The following is a 17,193-nucleotide window of genomic DNA, read 5'->3' on the forward strand; positions in this document are numbered from 1 at the left end:
AAATTAATGGTGAGGCATCAATTCTTGGCTCTTTAGTCTCTCCAACTATTTCAGAACATGTCCAACGATGGAAGAGGAAATGAAACTTCAAATCACCAGTCTACAATTTGAAGGCCTGACACAAACATGGTGGGATACTTATCTAGAGAATATGATTTTGGCTTTCAAAGTTGAAGAACCAACATAGACCCTATCGACACCTATAAAATCTTGGGATAAATTTTGCCCGGCCTTAAGAGAACACTTGTATCCCCCAAGATATATCCAAAATATCCTTGCCAAATATTTACATCTTCAACAACTACCAAATCAATCAGTGCAAGCTTACATTTGTGTCTTGTGCAAGTTGTGCATTCAACTCCATATCTTTGATCCAGGAGAGGTACTAATTATCAAATTTAATTCTAGTTTGTTAATGCTTTTTCACCAATTGGTTGATTTGTTTGCTAGTACTTCATTAGACAAGGCATTTATTCTGGCCCGAGCTATGGAATGCAAAGTAAGTCTTCGAATCCAATCTCCTCAATCCAGAAATGGTATATCTCCCTCTGGTTGTTCTAATATAGCCTCTGCCTCATCCCCCACACCTCAAAATTCCCCTTGGTGTACATTTCATAATATCAACCCACATGCTTCTGTAGATTGTAAAGTACTAAAAAATATACACCCTAACAAGACTCTTATTACAGAGGTCGAGCAACCAAATGCCACTACCCCACTTGTAGTTGTTTCTCTCGACAACCCTACCAAAGTTGACCCCTCTCATGCTCATGACTGCTATGCAACAAACACCTCTATTGCACCTATGTTTACCCATAATTTTCAAATCAAACATGATTTTTCCACTCTTAGTCCCGACAATGGGAGTGAAAAGAATATTGTGGCAAAGGACTTCATTCAATGCCTTTTCCTTCCAACCACTCCACACCCACACCGTTATCAGCTCAGTTGGGGTGCGAAATGACGATCCTTATCTTACCATTTGCTAACCATCTTTTGTAACCTTTGCTATTATCCCTTTCCACGATACTGTGGTATGTGATGTTTCTCCTCTCGATTGTGTTGATTTGTTACTGGGAATTATGTATCAACAAGCCCAACATGATGTTTAGTCATGCTAACAATCAGCAATATAACTTGCATCATGATGGTATCACCTATGTGCTCACATCCTTAACTAGAACATCAAATTAACCTTCGACTCGCGAAGCTCCTTTACGAGAGTCAATTTAAACTAATTTGTTTCTTTGTGCTTGGATCGCACTATCAAGCCTGACAGCCTCACCAATCTAGTCCCTCCTGCAATGGCTCCTATACTCCAAGAATTTGTAGATGTCTTCACCCAACCAAAAGAGCTACCTCCAGCATGCTCTATTGAACATAAAATCGATCTTATTCCTGGTGCTTCCTTACCCAATACCCCATTTTATCGCTTCGCTCCTCAACAGGACACTGAGATAGATCACCAAATTGAAAAATTGTTGACCTCCAGTCATATTAAACCTTCCTCCTCACCATGTTCCTCTCTAGATTTTATTATTCGCAAAATAGATACTTCTAAATGATGCCTTGTGATAGACTACCAAGCCATTAGTAAAGCCACTGTTAAAAATCACTACCCCCTACTCCACATTGAAGATTTGTTAGACCACCTACACGAGGTTTGTTTCTTCACAAAGATGGATTTGACTGCACGCTACCATTAATTTCACATGCGTACATCTGACACATGGAAAAATTATTTCAAAGCAAAGTTTGGGCTATTTGAATGGCTAGTCATGCCATTTGAACTGACCATCGCACGAGCCATGTTTATAAGATTCATTAATGATATTTTCAGGGCACACTTGTGTAAGTTTGTGGTCATTTACCTTGATGATATTTTGATATTGAATAAATCTTGGGAATACCATCTTCATCATGTTCGCAACATACTTCAGTTATTGTGAACACATAAACTTCAAGTCAAAGTGAAGAAATCCTATTTTGGACAAACATCAATTCAATATTTCGACTGATTATTGACAACACGGGAGTTCACCCAGATCCCTCTCAGGTAAAGGCTTTGCCATAATGGCCAGCACCTTCCAATGTGCATGATATCAAGAGCTTCATGGGGGGTATTAAATTATACAGAAAATATGTTTCTCATTTCACACAATTGGCTCCCACTTTGCACTAGTTGTCAAATCATGCAAATTTTGTTTGGGATGTCAAATTTGAGCGACAATTTTCTCAACTCAAGAATGCATTATGCTTGACCCTGTTTTTCATTTTCCATATATGAATCAACCATTTGAGATGGAAATCGATGCCTCTCAATTCACCATTGGGGTTATTCTTAAATAGCGAGGCCACCCTATAGCATACCATATTGAGGCGCTTGTAGATGCTAAGCTCATGTACAACACATATGACAAGGAATTCTACAGTTTAGTGTGAGATTTGAAGTAGTGGCGCCATTTTATTCTTGGAAAATAGACCATCCTCCATATAGATCATCATCTACCTATCTTGATCAACTTCCAACACAAGATTCAAGACAAACACCATCTAAAGTGGGCTACTGACATTCAACAATTCCATTTGGTGATTAAATTTAAGAAGAGGACAACAAATAAAATGGGTAATTTGTTAATTTGACCACCTACTCAGGTCCTACACATTCAAGAGGTGTGTTGTGCTGCATATGGTACCTAGAAAGATATTTATGCCACATATTTGGTCTTTGGGGAGCTATAGGAAGCTGTGCAGCAAGCTACAATCATGAAAAAAAGTCCCTTTCTTGATTATACCATTTTCAATGGTTGGTTATATAAAATTAACCAACTATGTGTGCCACAATATGATGATCGTCTCCTTCTCATCCATGAAGCACATGCCTCTTCATGCGAAGGGAATTTTGGCACAAATAAGACCATTCTAAATCTTTAATGCCACTTCTATTGACATGCTTACCCAAGAAAGTGGAAAAATTCATTCTCGCATGTTCTCTCTGTTAAAAAAGTAAGCCCTCAAACCATAATCATGGTTTGTATCAGCCATTAACAATTCCCTCTGGTCCTTGGGAATCCATTTCCATGGACTTTTGAAGTGGTCTTCCTACTACTTTCTGCAAACTTGATGCTATTTGGGTAGTGGTCTATCATTTCTCGAAGATGGCCTTTCTTCTTTGTCATAGTACTACCTCTACTCCTTAGACCACAAATCTTTTCTTCCAACATGTTTGGTCATACTTTGGTTTGCCAAGTAGTATTATTTCTGATCATGACTGTCGTTTTCTCAGTACATTTTGGTGTACTCTTTGGTCTTTGTTCGACACATTTTGGTGTACTCTTTGGTCTTTGTTCGACACATTTTGGTGTATTTTTTATCACTATAATATTAAATCAAATTAATATTTTAAATTAATAAAAATATTGGTTTAAATATTAAGTTAATAAAAATATTTTATTTTATTTTTTAAAATATAATAAATTTATTTTGACATTTTATTTTATATTTAAAAGAAATACTCAAATTTAGCTTTATAGAGATTTACTTTATTTGTATTTTTATCTTTATTTTGAACTCAGCAACCAACACAATAAATTATTAGTAAAAGTTTTCTCAAGCTCACATTATTTCAATCAATATTTGAACTACCCCTTACCATTTATAGAGATATCATATTAAACAAATAAAAAAATATAATTAGTAATTATAGGTTAAATATATATTTATTATTTAGATATATAAGCATATGAATATAAGAGTAATAGTTGTTTTTTATTGTTTTTATATATTAATTTTTTTTTTTTCAAATTTTATTAACCCCGGGATAGTTTTTTTATAAAGTAGTTTTTTTATAAAATAGTAAGTTTGAATAGTAAGTGTGGATTATTTATAACCATGACTGGTAACGGGAACATCTCATCATTGCCACTCATAGTCACATGATATGGGCGCGCATATATTGTTTTGTATACTGGGCTAACTTTCACAAGTCTGGTAGTTTATCCTGAATAAGATTCTGTACGGTTTCAAAATAAAATCATAACATCCATAATTTCAAAATCCTCGATAGTGAAATTTGTCGAAAATTCTGGTGGAGGTAAAGGTGGAAAGAAGTCTAACGACAGATTGGATGTGTTAAAGTCGTCACTGTCGACGCTCAGCAGGAGGTTCTTAATGAGTTGATCAGAGTGATGGTCTGTAAACGATACTTCAGGCGGTCTAACGGCTGTTGGCCTGATTAGGGAACCCGAGTTCATTTCAGCTCCCTTTTTATTTGAAACTATCTCGTTCATGTTATCAAAACAATTGGTTTTATCAAGCACATGCCTTTTGCACATTTGAGTCTTCCAGTAATTCTTGATCTCATTATCAGTACGTCCTGGTAATCGTCCTGCTATTAGTGACCAGCTGCAAACACACAATAAAATTAGTGCTGATATTATCTGCCATGGTTATTACCATATGTCTAATTACCATGTCTTCTGAAACCATATGAGTAAGTTTATTAGTTCGGTATAAGTATTCTCTGTGTTTGCTAATTAGCCATATAGTCAACTAATGAGAAACTGTTTTATGCTATATTGATGGATAGTTAACCCATTGAAACCAGTTTCGACATGTTTAAAAAATTGACACAAATCTTGCATTCTATTTTTACCATATGAAGTGGGGATCGGTTTTATTATTTTATGATATAGAAAAGTAAAATCAATATAACTTTCGAGGTCAAAGAGGAAAGTAAAAGTAATTGTGTTTGGTCATATCTAAAATCTTTAAAAAACAACTAATAAAAAAGATACATGGAAAAGTGTTTTATATATATATATATAATTTTAATAAATTTTTAAAATATTTTTTTGAATAATAAGAATAGATAAATTATAAATGGTTTATTATGATAATGATTGGTTATTAATGTTCATTAAAACTAAAATGGTCTTACTGAAATTTATTTAAAGTTTTATGTCTATAGTTAAAAAAATTTAAAAGATTTATCAGAAGATCACCCTACATAGTTTTGTTAAGCATTAAAAGAAGCATTTCATGTCAACTAACTTTTGTTGAGTTGAAAGGTTAATAAGATTGGTGATGTAAAAAAAATGAAATTTAGATTGAAGATGCGTAGAAAATGAATAATTTAAGAGATACCTTTTTTATTTTCAACAAAAGGTTAATAAGATTGGTGATGTAAAAAAAAATGAAATTTAGATTGAAGATGCGTAGAAAATGAATAATTTAAGAGATACCTTTTTTATTTTCAACTTTTCTTTTGTTGATAGACTCTTTCAACCGAGGAATTATTGGGAATTGAATAATTTCTAGTTTTACTACGTAGCTAATTGAAATTTGTTCTTATTTTAGCAATGATTATTTTCTTCTTTACACTAGCCAACACGGAGAGGTGATTTCTGTTTTCAAGATTTGGGTTGATCTCCTGATAATAGTCATAGTTTACTTTTTCTCTCTCACTTTGTTACCCCCTAATTTCTCCTTCAATTTTGATGTAATAATATTTTTAATACTATCTTTATTGTGAAAAATTATATTATCCTTTATCCTCCAATGATGTAGCCATTATTGGGCATCCATATGCCATTCCCACCTGAACTACATATGGTGATTTTCCGAGTTAGAAGAAATTTAAGAAACTCATTTTCTTCCATGTTCTCTAACCTCTTCTTATACATAAGTTACCTATTAATAACCATGCTTTCAATGGGTGAAATACTTACTTAAATGAGAAAGATATGACAGGGTGTATTACCTTTAATTTTTTGAGATTTTATTTGAGGAATTTCTTTTGGATATGTTGTATCTTCCTCATGAATTTTTAGAGATACTTTAACTTCATGCCTCTTTTCCATTTAACATAATTAGGACTAAGAAAATATCAAAAGGATTTTCTTTTTTTCCCATATCTAAAGATTTGTTAAGTTGCAATTGTTTTAAAATCCATAATATGATTTCCATCATCAATTCTATAACTCTAATTTATCTGGTGATGGATGCCATTTCACAAATACTTATATGAAGAAACTTTCTCAATGCTCCGAGTTTCTATAAACTAGTATAGATGCACCTTACAATGAGCCTAGAGAGATCAAATCTTTTCAGGTGCAAACTTAAACTTATTTTGTTCAGTTGGTATTTGATATATACATATATTTTGTTGAAACAATATCTAGTATATACATATTATTTAATATATATATATATATATATAATGTGTATTGACAAATTTTATCTATGGATTACATTGTCTACATTAATTATTTCTTTTGTTATTAACATATTTTTATGTATACATCAATATTATTTAATGCGACATATTAAAATAATTTATTGATGACCCCACATTGAATTTTTTTATTATTCTGAATATTTTTAAATGTGACACACTAATTTTGTTGAAAATAGCAACAAGAAATGTTAAAAATAGAATTCAAAAATTCCAATTTAACTTTTCCTTGAATGAAATTGTATTTTATTTCTCATAGCAACATGTAAATAGTTAATTAATTTTAAATAACTTAATTAGCTTAGGAATTTTGAGTTGGAAGTATTTTTGAAGTCATGTATATGTTCTCCCTATATTATTGGGGTCCAGGATGAGTTAAGTATGACTTGTAATTAGTTAACTCAGTTACTGAGTTAAGTCCAATTAAATTAGCTCCAAACTCTTTGAGGAACTAATAGTGAGTTAAGAGTCAGATCATGCATTAGTGCACTCAACTAGTGCTACTCGAGTTAACTGAATATTCCTTCATTAGAAACACATGCATGTCGATTATGATAAATACCCAATTGAGACTAGAGTGGGACAATGTACTATGTGTTTTAAATTTTTCTAAGTTACACTGATAGTGCATGCATTCAGGAACTAATGAATTTCCCTTTAAATATAGGCTAATTCTCTCGGGAATTTTGCAAAGAATTAGAAGCTTAGTGGCTTGGAAATTTGGCTAAGTATTGGCCAAAGGAAGTCATCAAGCAGAGGATAGGAAATACTTGTGCAAGTTATGCTCATGGTTGAGCGAAGTATATTGCATTCATCTAAATTCTTTGACCAAGGGTGCAAAGAAAGAGGGAGCTTGAGAGCAGAGAAGAGGCTTGGATTTGGCTTGAGCTTGCTTGTGAGCTAGGAGATTGATTTTATTGAGTGTTGGGATTGTTCTTGTGAGAACAAGCATTGTAATCTCATCTTGATTTTTTGGATTAATGCAATACACATAATGGGGTTTTGTGTTGTGGATTTCCCTAAATATTTATTGTGTTATGTTCCATTGATGTTCTTCCTCTTGTCTATTATTTTTTTTGCTCGATCTTTATGCGTTTCCACTGTAAAGAGTACAAGTAGATTCTTGTCGCTTGTTTTAGTAGATTACATGAGATTGTGAATCTACAGGTAAATCAACAATTTTATATTAAGAATCCAATGAATTACACATGTCCCTTTTATTACTATTGTTAGGAAGGAATTGATATTTTTTATTTTATTCTTTAACTTTCAATTACTTTTCTAATTTATTCATTGAATATTTTATTCATGAAGCAGTTAAGCCAAGTTAAGCCGAATTGATCAACATTTTCTTTCTATATATAAATATACATAGAATATTTTATTTTTATTTTACGAGGGACACATGCCAACTCCACAAATACCAAATGACACATCTTAATAGAATGTTCTTCTCTATCTATACAATACACAATTTAAAATAACATTTACCGAGTTCAAAAATAATAGGTACATAATAAAAACATGTAATGGATGATATACCTCAAAGTTTTTATTATTGTTAAGTTATTGCTAGATTACCAATACTTTAGAAGTAACAATGGAAATTGAATATTTTTCAAATAACAATCTCATTGCTTATCAAAATAATGCAAGTATATTATAAAATATATTAATTGTATTGTAAATTTTCTAGCTTTTAGAGGTTTTCGAGGCATGTTTCCTCTGTCTAGTAGGAATTTGTTGGAATTAAAAGTATAATTTGTGTAATACACAATCAAAGTTCCAAAAACGTTTTTCATCAGTTGAATCCATTTATGCATTGAAAATTGTATTTTAAATAATAAGAAAAACACTATCTAACCTTATTTGGACCCAAAAACTCCAAAAATTATAATATTAAACAAGGCCAATATATAAAACTTTGAATTTTTTGTCTATTGTTTTTTTCTTTGTAAGAAAGAGAAAGGCTTAATATTACCAAAAATAATTTACATAAAGTACAAGTTGTGGTAAACTGAAGAGACTAGTGTTGAGATGAAGAGATGCCTGCAGAGTGCTAAATCTAGTCACAAATGAACTAGAGAAGGATTGTATAACCTTGGAAGGTAAACTAGATAGTCCCTCAGAGAAAGCAGAAAATAGTTTAAGATAGAAAGAAAAAAATAGTTTAAGACAAAATTGAATATAGGCCATAAAAAAAATGTGTCCTCTCATTTGACTAGAAAAACTTAAACAACTGTGTAAATTGAAGGAAGAAAAAAAGCATATGGTGCTTAAAGAGATTCTTGGTCATGCTATTTTTTTGGCACTAGATCATCCTGAGGATCGTGTTTCTTGGCTTTGCTCTTCTTTTCCTACTCTAAAATGTTGAAGTATGCGAAAGGATTATCTTATACTCCTTGCAACCAAGGAGGATGCTCTGATTCCATGACATAGCCATAAGAACTTGCATGTTGTTTGGGGATTCCCCTTTGGAGACTTAGGTAGTGCTTTTAGAAGGCCTTGGTTGACTGTCATCTTTAGTTTCAAGCTTCTTGTATCTTTAGTTCCAGTCTTGTCAGAAGGGGAGTGGAAAAATAGTCAAGGGCGAGATGAGGAGTAGAGCCAAACTAGTGCGACAAGTCCATAGGATTTTGGAGTCAGAGAGACAAGAGGGAACTCAATACCAATTCATCCGGAGAGATTTCACAATGTGAGATGATTATTTTAGAATTGAATGCTTGGATTCCAACCTCTACCATTGGGCATTATGCTCCTCTAGATTTTTTCATTTTGTAGAGGTGGCATGTGGTGAGCACCACTATTGCAGCAATAATACTGCAACTCCTGGGCTACCTACTTTACTCTTGTCAACCCAGTAGTTCGTAACAAACTTGGAAGCGACGGTGCTATATGCACAAGTACTAGTTCTTACTGCAGGTTGTCACTTCGTCAGTCAGAGCAAGATCACTAGGAGCTCAAGCCAGCTTCTATGGATTCCAGAAGAAGCTCTATATGTGATGAAAGGAGGGAAATACTACTTTACAAATACTATTCTAACTATAGAAAGGAGAAAGCCTGAAATGTAAAGCAAAACTAGTAAACCCAAATTAACCAACTATCCAACTTTTGGAGAAAGAACTATCAAAATCATGAAAAGAACGCCATTACCTGCTCAAGGAAGTAAACAACATCTAACTAAGCTATTTCTGGAAGTAAATGAGAAAAAAAATTATTTTTATGTATTTTTATGTGAATTTGACATTTATGTAATTTATTGTTTGTGAATGTGGCAGCGGATAGGTGGCGTTGGAGGGCAGTTTTGGTACGTGAGAGGATGCAGGATGGTGTGGATGGGTCCTAAGAGGTGTCAGGTGGCCTTTTGGAGGCGTTTCCCACACTCGGCCTTCAAAACAAAGCCCACAGGAAAATCTACAGGAGGACACAGGAAATCTACAAGAGGAAAAACAACATTCTATAGGAGGCCTACAGGACGAGGCCGAGAGCAGTTTTGGCTATTTTGAGGGTGTGAGAGTGGGTGGAAAAGGTGAATGAAGGTTGGAATGACGTATTAGGGCACCTGGGGTCTACAAAAAATCAATAGGAGAGAGAAATATGATAGGAACTGCTCAAGGAGAGAGGAAGGAATTCTATGGAAAATGCGGGAAACTAGGGCAGAATTGAGGGGAGACTTGGACGACCTGTAGGGCATGGATTAGATGGAGGAGGTGATGGCTGATAGGCTGGACTACTGCCAGAAGATCTCTATTGCATAAACAACTGAGTTTAACCGATGAGATTAACCAAGTAATGAAATGAGTGCATCTAGAAAAACAAAGTTTTGCATCAAACTAGTCTAAATTGTGATCTAGGAAAGGGAATGCTGATAACTACTGCAATAAAGGAAATCATGAAAGAAGACTATTGTAAATAAAGAAGTGAGCATGATGTAGAAGTTCCGAAGTAAAGAAAACTAGACTATTAACCAACTAAAAAGCTCTGAACACTAGAAGTCTTATGAATGAGGAACATCTGTGTTTTTGGGGCAGCAAGAGGGTCTTTCCCTCAAATCATGGTCCCAGATGGAGGAAGAGAGTCAAAGGAATTTTTTCTAGCCTTTTTGATCTTTTCTTTGTCACTGCTTAACCTGCTATATAAAGCACAAATGGAAGAAAACTATTGAATCATCAAAAGCAACCTATTCTTGACCATAAAAGAAATTCACCTAACAACAACCTAATCTACAAACTGAAATAAAACATACAAATACAAGTAAAGAGGAGCTTTTCTGCTTGGATCGGGACCTAACCCAAAAGCTTTATCCCTCTAAGGTAACTCAGTGCTAACTCAAAAAGGATTCCATCTTCATTTCTAAAACTATAACAAGATTACATGGAACTGTCAAAGAATAAGCTCAAAGTTGAGCAAAGTTTACATAAGAAAAAGTACAACAAAAATCCAACAAAAATTTGGCCCTAGTGAGGCCCTAGGCCTCTCTACTTATATAAATGAAGCTACCAAAAACTTCCTTAAAATCAGGGAGGCTTGGCTCCCAAAACGCGAGATAGTCATCAGTTATCCTCCACTTGCTCGGCTGCATGCTAATGCATGACTTGGCTGCTTATACTCCGAGCTGAATGAAGGGGAATTCGAGGTGAGGAGTAATAAATGAGGGGGACTCCCTCCTATAAGTCCTCTCCTTTGTCCACTTCGAGTTATTGCTGCCATTTGTCCACTGGATCCTTGACTTTGACCACAAAATTCATCAATAATCTGCACTAAACACATATTAGACCACATGGCATCATAAATAACTCAACTCACTCCATAATCATAAACATAATTAGAAAATCATACAATAAGCTAAGAGAATGGTTGATTTGACTAGGTTAGGAGGTAAAATGAGCCCATATAATTACCCATTTATGATGCTCATCATCGCCCCCCTACTGAAAGTGTTGCTCATCCTCTGAGCAACTTAGTCCATCTCCTCATCTTTTATGGCCCTGGTGGCCTCCCTACCATCCCATGCTTTTGGTGTGGTCTCCTCTTCCTTGTCATAGAATCCTGCCTTCCTGTCTATTTCTTCCCACTACTCCTGCTCTTCTTCTTCTCTTCTGCCTTCCAACATGCCTTGCAGTAGTGGGGGACACAATTTGAGGCTAATCCAATTGACCTTTAGCCTCTACATGGAACACTTATACATTGGCACTCTACCTAATGCCTCCTTCATCCTCGTTGGAGAATGATATTCCCTGATCTGCAGACTATGTGGTAAGGTGTTGCATCTCCTCATACATGCATGCACACAGTCACCCCCAAGTAACCTTTCCATATCCTCGAAATGTGCAATGTCTTGTGCCTGATCAATGATATATGTAGGGGCAATCTGAGGATTATTATCAAGAAAGTTATGTGTGCTGATGAGTGCCATGGGGTCTGATGGCTCAACTCTGATCATGAATGGCTCATTCTACTCCTTTATCATCAACCTTCTTATTTATGATGCCCTTAACTCTTCATGGTTCATCCATGAGGTCATGGCCATTAGTTTTAGTTCCCCTAACCTGGCATTGGGGTCCCACACATTCATGTCTATGAGGGTCATGTTATGCAGTTAGAATTCTTCCATCTTTACCTTATCTTCTAATGTGCTTTGATCACATAGGTCCATAAACTGCTTGTAATCTTGGAAAGGCATTGTGCCTCTTTCTACCAATGTCTTTATCTAAAATTGCAACCATTGGTCCTTGAGATACAGGCCATAGGATTTTGCTAGTGTCCTATATTGCAATGCCTCCATGGACCAGCTGGACATGCATGCTAGTTGGGTCTCTTTCTCTTCCAGTGGCCTCCTTAGCAATTCATTTTTGTTTCAAGTTGGCTTGTTGCAACGGAAATTTTTAGGGGTGAATTTTCGCCCTTGGGCTAAATTAACGGGTTTTATATTTTTATTGGGCAAATATTTTGTATCATAGTACATTGTTACAAATCACCTCAAATTTACTTTATAAAAAAATTAGGTATGGAGGTTAGCCCACCTTATTTTAAGGGAGAGGGTAAAAAAAGTAAATTTGGCCCTTGAAATTAGGAGTTACAATCTTCCATTCACCCTCATTTCCAAGAAAATGTATTTATGATAGTTATAAATAAAAATATAAATATAGTGGAGGTATGGTAAATAAATAAAAGCTCTTTTTATACTTACTCCAAAGGTATGGTAAATAAATAAGAATACAAATAAACTAGAGGTATGGTAAATAAATAAAACATCTTTTTATATTTAGTCCATAATCCTCTTTCTATTTAAGAAGGCTAAAAAACGAGGTTTCATTTAAGTGAATCCTATGGGCCAAATACCATATTTATAAAAAAGGTATTGTAAATAAATAAAAATATAAATAAACGAGAGGTATGGTAAATAAATAAAACATTTTTTTTAGATTTACTCGATATGTCACCTGATATTTATAAACACGCAAGTGTGTAAATAAATAAGAATATAAATAAAGTGGAGGTATGGTAAATAAATAAAACGTCTTTTTATACTTCAAAGGTATGGTAAATAAATAAAAATATAAAGAAACTATAGGTATGGTAAATAAATAAAACCTCTTTCTATATTTAGTCCATAACCCTCTTTCTATTTAAGAAGGCTCAAAAAAGAGGTTTTATTTAATTGAATCCTATGGGCCAAATACCATTGGCCAAATTATTATTAATAACGTGCAAAAAAACATTATTAACCCTAATATTAGTATTAATAAAAATAAAGATGGCACATGGTATTGACCCATGGTATTCACATGGAATGCAACCTATTTAAAGGTGGGGAATTAAACTAGCATAGATCCATCTTTGCTCTGGATCAAATATCGTGATATGTAAACTAACATAGAGTGACAAAATATTTGATCCCGCTTGGTAGATCAAGAGCAAAAATGGATCTTGTAATTTAATGTCACTTAAACATTTTAACTTGGTTAAAATAAAAAAATAAAAATAAAAATCAATTATTAATTTTATTAATTTTTATAAACTACTAATAGTATTTTTTAAGCTCCACGTTTATGATAACCCATGGTTATATCATGGTATTCATGTGAGCATAGAATATTTAAAGGGGAAATTCTATCAGCTTAGATCCATCTTAATTCCGGAAATTCTATCAGCTTAGATCAATCTTAATTCCGGGTCTGGCAAGTGCTGGGAGGTTAATGTCACTTTAACATTTTAACTTGGTTAAAATAAAATAAAATAAAATAAAAATCAATTATTAATTTTATTAATTTTTATAAATTACTAATAGTAGTTTTTAGGCTCCAGGTTTATGATAACCCATGGTAATACCATGGTATTCACGTGAGCATAGACTATTTAAAGGGGAAATTCTATCAACTTAGATCCATCTTCATTCTGGGTCTACCAAGTGCTGGGAGGGACAGATATATTTCATCCCTTTAAGAGTGGTAGATGTGGAGTTAAGATGGATATAGGTTGGTTTTTATGATAACGAATATATTAAATAGACTTAGGAAATTATATTATAAAAAAAATCTTAAGGTGAATGGTTAAAGATACATTTAGTCACTTCAGAAAATTTAGTAAAAAATACTGATATCTCCATTAATATTGGTTTTTCTGATTTAGCAAAAAAAAATTCAAAATAATGAAATCTTAACTCTTTCCGCATCACCCTCGCAGAAGAGAGATAGTTGCTGCCCAGATTTCCCACGATTTTTCAAACACTCTCAATATGATATCTTCATGAAAAAGTTAAGGTACTGATCTTGGATTAGTTGTTTGAAAAATATGCTGGTTCGTACAACCTTTCACCTTCTCTGCTGTTCTTAGTTTGTGGTAATGATCTGTAGGGGTTGGGTCACTGCACTGGATATTGTCCTAAAAGGCTGAGATTGTGCACCAAAAAGGAAATTAATCCACATGTTACAACACTGTTAAAAATGGTATGAAGGCAGTGAATTATTCTAATAAGAAATTTAGATTGGGAGAGTCTTAATTAAATTTTATTATTTAATTAAATATTTCCAATTAAAATAATAATAAATCTACATTTATATATTTATATATTGATTGGAAAGCTTCTGACAATGGTCACTTCCTTCCATTAGATCCCCTTTAGGCTTTGGGATACGTACTACTTCATTATATTATATAGTTGGGGCTTGCTACTTGTTGGCGTGTTGGGGTAAACAAACTTGATGTGTTTTTTTTTTTTTTTTTTTATCTCGTAGTTGGAGTCTATGGAATAAGAAAGAAATTTGACAGCTTGGAAAAAGTGGTAGCTTGACAAAAGTGGCCACTAAAACTTGCAACATTGTTTGTAGGAAGTGAAAATTATGTTTCCTTTTTCCAAACATGTATGTTAGTATATTACAGTTTAATGAATATGTTTTATTATTATCATATATGGTTTCATACTTTAACAAAACATTCGCCAAGACTTCACAATGTTTTATTATTCAGTGAAAGATTTTCCAAGATCTTACAAGATTTTATAATTTAGTGAAAGATTCGCCATGACTTTACAAGATAATATAATCTGGTGAGAGATTTTCCAAAAAATATATTTATACATATTATATTAGTGATTAAATCGCCTCCCATTTTTCCTATGTATCATGGGGATTCGCCCATGTATTAAACATATAAATTTAGGGTTGTTCTTAAAATTTTCCCTGCTTCTTGCAATTGCCTCTCTATGTCTTACAACACTTAATTCTCTACCCATTTCTCTGAGTTTGCTCTCCATATGGCCAATATCCTCAACCCCTTTGGATTTGGCTATTTTCATCCACCTATGGGTCCTTATCCTTTCTTTCTCTAATTCAAAGAATAGTGGAATTGCAAATTTTTGTGGAATTATTCCCCCCCCTCAAGAAGATTGTAGTAGGAGCCAAGACTGGGCAGGGGATTAGGTTCTTGTAGCTCTATTTCTTCTTCCTTTCCTTGTGGCTGTCCTTCTACCCTTTTTTCCAGCTTTTGGGTCTCTTGTAGTTTTGACAGGGTCTCCTGTAGAACTGTTTGTGCCTCTTGTAGGACTGTTTTTCGGTCCTATAGTTCTACCTTTTCTTTCAGTGTGGGGGATCTAGGAGTCCCCCTTTCATATGTGATAGGTGCCTTGGAAGTGGATTCTTTCCCTTGGGAAGAGGGTGAATCTTCAATAATAATTGGCACTTTTGAAGAAGGCTAGGGTTTTCCTGTTTTGATACTTGTGCTCTTCGTAGCCCTAAATTACATTGAGGTCTACCTCTTCCTCTTATGTTTTGTCTTAATTGGTGTAATGAGGGTAGTGAGAGTAGCTGCTGCCTCTATTTCTAGAGTCTCAAGGGACATTTCTATCTTTTCTACCCCTTTTCCTCCTCCTTCTATTTCTCTTTCTGTCTCTGTTTGCGTTGTTTCTTCCTGCTCTGTTTCTTCAGCTTTCTCATCCTCTATCTTATTTTCTTCCTCCTTGCCTTTTTGTTCTGCTAAGTCATGAGTTGCCTCACCTTCTCCCCCTTGCTGCTCTTCCTCCTCACTGCCAGTAGGATTGATATCATAGGTTATGGCTTTTATGTCATCTTCTCCTATCATGTTTCGGAAGATTTCCCATGCTATAGGGAGTGCAAATGTATGGAGGGCTTCTTCCACTAAAATTTTGATTAGCCTATGGTGAGCGTGTTGTTATGAATTCCCCACTTGAAATTTAATTCTAGAGTCAATGAGATACTTTAGGAGGAAGTAGGGGATGCTGAGCTTCTGAGGGGTTGGAGTGTCCATGCCATATCTTAGTTCATGAAGGATTCTAAAATGGTACCATAGACAATGTTAGACCTCCCCTCACAGGAAATATATTTGATTATTTGGTAGCTGACCACGTCCCAAGGATATGGTATGCTAGCCCTTCTAATGCCATTTTTATCCTCTACAGGGGTTTCATTTTTTGGGAAGAAGTTTTTCTTGGCAGCCTAGCCAATTGGTTTTTCATCCTTACTCGAGGGCAATCCAAGAGGAAGGGTAGTGACCCTACTGATAAACGCAGGGGTTATCTCCATGGAAAGACCTCTAAAGGTGACAATGGCATGTGTTTTGGTGTGAGAGACCAAAGAGTGGTCAAATTCTTGAGTAATTTCCTCATCAAACCCTCAGAATTTCTCGAAAAATTTCATTCAATTTTCTCTTGTGAATATGTCCACTACTTGGGGATGTGCATGGAGCCTAGAGGAGTTGGTGGGCTCCTTTGTCATAAAAACTCCTGTCATTTTGTTTATGCTTCTATGGGAATCCAAATGTGGAGAAGGAGACAACAATTTTTGAAGAAAAATAGAGAAACAGGGAGACTGTGCTTTTTTTAAGAAATAAGTAGAAATTCTATTATGTGTTTCCTCCACCTAAAGGCTTTATTTCCTCCTCAAAATTAAACCACTGGTTGCATATTTTGATATTCGATGGGGGTATGCATATAACCTACCTCCTTAGCCTAAAAATTATGCTAAAACCCATGTTTTCTCCCTTCAAAACAACTCACTCACCCTCCTGTAGAAGACTGATGGCCCTCTTGTACAATTCCTGTAGGTTCACCTATAGAACCTATAAGTGCTCCTGTAGAAAATGCCAAGTGCAGGAATATGGGAGAGATCAATGGAGAACGATGGTTATGAGGTCGTGGGGGCACGAGGAGATTGCAGGAGCAGAGTTTCGAGGAGAGAATGAAGGAAAAGGTGGTGAGAGTGCTTGGGGAGTAGTACTTAATGCTTTTTATGGATATTTTTGGTGATGGAGGGTGAGCTAGCCAAGTGTACATTGGCCATATTTGAACTGTTGGTCCCCACCTACCTTGTCATCATGGCCCTTTCCTTGTAATCATCCCTTATGATTGCATCGGAGTTCACACTTCCTCCACTACTTTTCCTTGACATCTTTCTTGAGTTGACTGTGCGCACGTGTCGGTGACATCTTCAGATGTGTGGAGT

General features: G+C 34.7%; 1 pseudogene; it reads right to left on the minus strand.

Annotated features, from left to right (window-relative positions):
• Positions 1 to 4,022: 4,022 nt before the first annotated feature.
• The window catches only part of LOC149138600 (transcription factor MYB114 pseudogene), a 100,304-nt pseudogene continuing 87,133 nt past the window's right edge, over positions 4,023 to 17,193 (minus strand).

The sequence above is a fragment of the Pinus tabuliformis genome, chromosome X, assembly GCF_031772625.1.
Source record: "Pinus tabuliformis cultivar Carrire ecotype Pingquan chromosome X, CPIR1, whole genome shotgun sequence".
NCBI classification, from domain to species: Eukaryota; Viridiplantae; Streptophyta; class Pinopsida; order Pinales; family Pinaceae; genus Pinus; species Pinus tabuliformis.